Below are 4,506 nucleotides of genomic sequence, written 5' to 3' on the forward strand. Positions count from 1 at the left end.
AAACGCACTTAGTTTGTGTGTGGTTCAGAGCTTGCCTGTGCTGAAGAGGAGCTGTCGCTAAAGCTCTCTGGAGCAAACGTCGAAGTTGAAATCCTGTCCTGGGTGAGATCCCAGCAGTTTGTTTGCGCTTTTCAGGGTCTTCACCGCTCTGCGAGCCTCTGATAGTCGTATTAAGTGGCCCTATTCCCTCTGTGTCAACACAGAGCTGATAAGCCAACAGGATTGTATAGTAGCCAGGCAGCCTGGAGAGGCTGTATAAAGAAGGCCACTTAGAGTCATTGATCCTCCCCTTGGATCCGGCACAAGAGCAGATGCCACTTGCAAACCCATCCTCAGCTCCTCATACGTGCTGGGCGGCTGTGTGGTCCCTATGTGTTCTGCACACCATCGCTACTGGGACTGTTTGGAGCCTGTGCCCACCTCCACCCTGCCGGCTCGCTGCCAGAAAACAGCCCAGTCCAAGCAAAGATGGTTCTGCCTGTAAGTTTTATTCTTGGTAACGTAGGATCTGTGGTAGCTGGTAAATGTCAGCCCTCATTAGGAAATATATCTCGTGGGTGTGTTTCTCCTCACGTACAAACCTGTTGGAGTCTGCTGGTATTTCACCAAGTGTCGGAGTGGAGAATCAGGCCCATCTATATGTATGTATGTATGCATGCACTTCCTCCTGCAGGTGATAGGAGAGTGGAGGGTGTGGGTTTTAATCTCTGTGTGTGTGGGCAGCTCTGCTGATGCTGTTTGTCAGCTGGAATCCCAGCACAGGGCTCTGCGGCATCAGCCACGGTTTCCTTTTTGCCTTCTGTCACATTTGGAGGGAGGGAAGATGTAGCTGAGTCTTGCAATAGTAGGTCAAAACATACTGCAGCACTAAAGATCAGAGCAAAAGCTTTCTTGTACGAACACAGGGTTTTATTCATCCTGTTATTTTCTTTATCAAATGGTTACTTGCCTTTACAGAGCGGTTTTCAGCCCCAGGGAAAGCGTCTCGTTGGAAGGGAAGCTGGACTAGTGACTGGAATGGGTCACAGTTATGAAAGATGGGTGATCTGGACTTTTATTCCTGGCTCTGCTCTGGCCCCTTGTCCTCCAGATCTCTGTGAAGACCTTAAGGAATGAAGAGCAGGGACTGTTGCTGCATGTGTATGCAGCGCACAGCATGGTGGCACCCCCAGAGCAGCCGGGGCACAGCAAGAAATGCTAGTCGTGACAATTGCGCTACAAACAAGGATTGTTATGCTACTGAAGCGCAGCTGTTTCTGGATGGGTAGCAGTCTGGTTAGGGTACAACCTGGTTAGGTGGCTGGAGCGAGTTCTTTTATCCAGACGAAGCTCTGCCTGGGATTCTTCACGTCCAGACATGCAGACAGCTTATTTTTAAGGTCTCATTTGAAAGATGTCAGCTCCCCCTCCCTACTCTTCCCCAGGCAGCGAGAGCAGAAAACTAAATTTATCTGCATTGGGACAGAGAAAGCTGGAGTAAACCAGCCAGGCACTGCTCCAGATCTACTAGGTAGAACAACTGGCAGAGAGTTGTCTGTCTGTCCAAATCCAAGATGATCGGGTGGTGCTGATACTAGGATGGCAGTGACAAACTACACAGTGTTTTCCATTTCAGCCCCTGGGTTTCAGAACTTACTGAGAGGTTTGCCTTGTTGGGGTGGTGTTTTATCTGACTTGGTCCCTGGGTTAATTTTTTTTTTTTACATGTGAGGCAAAGCAGTCCCTCTGCTTTCTGGGAGAAAGGTGAGGAGTTACACCCCTTGCCTTCCTTTCCCAAGACCTTGTGAGGACCCAAATGTGGAAACGGTGCTGGAGAAGAGGTTGCAGAACAGCCTGCAAAGAGCCCTTGTTGTTCAGGGACTTCTGAATATCCTGTGGGTAGTGCATAGAAATGGGAATTGCGAAGGACCCACGTATTTTCAGTTTGAGCGTAGCTGCCCACAGCTCCCTTTGGGGTCATTATTGGTTGATGCAGATTGGTGGAAGGGAACATGGGGCAGGTACTCAAATGGGTGTCTGCTACGCTGGCTGCTGTGTGCCTGAATTAAAGAGGAGACTCTTCAATGCGAGTCCCTTCCTGGGGCTATCCAGGGGTTGCACTGTGTCTGGGGCATTGGCAGGTGGGGATGGGGTGGGATCTGTTTTTCCTTTTTGCCTCCTTCTAAAACTGGAGCATCCGTCTCTGTCAGGCTGCTGCTAATGAGTTAGTTAAACAGCATCTCCTTACTGGAAACTCTTTTCAGTCCAATTAAGATCTTGCAGGTTGTCAGTTGTGACAATAAAAGTGAATTAAGTCTCATTTCTCCTTTTTTACGATGTTTATTAGAAGATGGGAATGCTCATTTAGAGGAGCTAATCATGGTTATTTATTTGTCAGTGGTACCAAGAAGCCCCTGCTCAGGCTAGGGACCTGTGGTGCCAGCTGCTGTGTGTGCTCATGGAGAGAATGGGAGCCGGCACTGGAGAACGGGTTGACCATGCGGGAAGAGCCCAGGTGAGGTAGGCAGACTCCCTCGGCCATTCAGCCCCAGCTGCAGGACTTTCTGCTGCTTGGAGACACTGTGAGAGCCACTGAAACCAATAGAGACCTAGTTCCACCACACTGCTCGGCAAAGATTGCTCTGACCACTTGTCCTCCTTGTTGCAATACCTCGGTCTCTTCATCAGCTGCTCCCAGAGTTGCTGGGAAGCACATGTTGGGGAGGCAGGTGGGCAGGCACATTGCATGGCTGTGTAAACCTTTTCCTGAGGAAGCCAGGGCATAAGTAAAAACTGAGAGCTTTAACTCTGGACTATGGCTTAACGGGAAGGGTAAATTGTGGCAAGAGTTTTATCTTGACAGTCCTGGAGGTTCCTTCTGTTTCAGATGGCCTCTATTCCTTGCCCCCAGGCCTTCGTTTGCAGGCAAAGAGGAGAATGCTTAATTAATCTCCCCTCTCAAGCTGTTTTGATTCAATGGCTTGGCCAAGACTTAAAGCAAGCTCTTCCAGGGGCTTGGGCTGCTAGTCAAGATGCTTTCCAGCACACGTAATGGGGCAAGAGAGTTGTTATTTTATTGCCGTGAGGAGCCCAGGCAGGAGGATGCAATAAAAAAGGCCTGTAGGAAGGTTCAGTGCACCAGCTTGTTTTCAAGGGAAGTTTGGTTTGTGCTTCTCAAAACCTGTTACCTTAACCGATCCATCCTTAACCAATAAGCTTAAAGGACTCAGCAACCAGGACCAGAAATCCAAGGACACAGAGGCACAGGGACTGAGAAGTAGGCCGGGAAGGAGAAAGCCATGTGCCAAATTGCTGATCTTCCCCTTCTGTCTGTCCTGCAGAGACCCAAGGCCACAGTCAACCTTCACTGCCTCTCCCTGCAAGGGGTACCCCACGCCATCGCTGGAGGAAGGGGTAAGGGTCTGGCCCCCTTTGCCCTGAGGTTTGGCGTGGGGAGGAATGTGTCACAAGCTGACTTTACTGAAGGTAAAAGGGAAGTGTTGAGGACAGCAAGACAAATTGTGGGTCATTTGTCCCACACTGGAATCAGTCGTGACTGAGCTGTTGGCTGCTGGGCTTTGTCCCTAGTCTGTGTTTTGGACTTCCAGCTTGTGCTCCTGCCTGGCTCCTGGGCTCTTTTTTCAGGACTTGTTGCTTTGTGCTGTTGATCTCATGAGCGTCATCCCGACTCAGGATCCATCCTTGTCTCTAGCCTCACGTAAACACGTGTTTGGGTTGCCTGTGGAGGCTATCATGTGGAAGACGTAAGGAGTGGGCTTTGAAGATCATACTGGAGGTGAGAATGGAGAAAGCTGGGGTAGGTGACGCTGCAGCAGGATGTGCTGACTGGCTCCCCGACTCCTTGGGCAGGATTGCCTGGCCTGGGGGGAGCCAGCAGTTCACTTGGGGGACCGAGACCTCCAGGCTGGGCTTCTGCTTACTGCCACACGAGTATGACACACCGGGGCTCTTCTGTCTACCAATCCTCTGTGCCACGTTGCAGCAAGCTGAATCTATGTCTCTAACAGAGGGAAAGCATCATTCTTCTTTTAGGCCCGCAGCTGTTGCTGTTTTGAAGTTAAGAAAACATTTAAATGATTTAAAAAAAAAAAACAAACCCAGCCTTGGTTTATCAAGGGAGCTTCTAATGAGCAGAAGGGGAGGGGGAACAGACACAAGGAAGGGCAGCAGAGACTAACAGCCTGGCAGAGCACTTGTCATCTTGACAACACAATAAGTTTCAAACTGGGCTCACTCTTGACGTTTGCCTGAAGGTATATTTAACTAGTGTGGGAGATGCTGGAGCAGAATTGTGCACCTTTGAGCCCGAGGAAGCCACAGTGGGGGTTAGCTGGGTTTTGGAAGGGGGGAGATAGGTTCCGAATGGAAAATGTGCCTCCTTCCCTGCCTCTCTGTCTGTGTGTAGCCAGACTGAAAGGCTGTGCTCGCAGCTGGGTGAGAGGATGCTAATGAAGCGTGAACAGTCTGCGCTCAGTGGCGGGGCCGGGGCCCTCCCGCCCCCCCCCG

This window comes from Phaethon lepturus, unplaced genomic scaffold (assembly GCF_000687285.1).
Source record: "Phaethon lepturus isolate BGI_N335 unplaced genomic scaffold, ASM68728v1 scaffold20257, whole genome shotgun sequence".
Lineage (NCBI taxonomy): Eukaryota > Metazoa > Chordata > Aves > Phaethontiformes > Phaethontidae > Phaethon > Phaethon lepturus.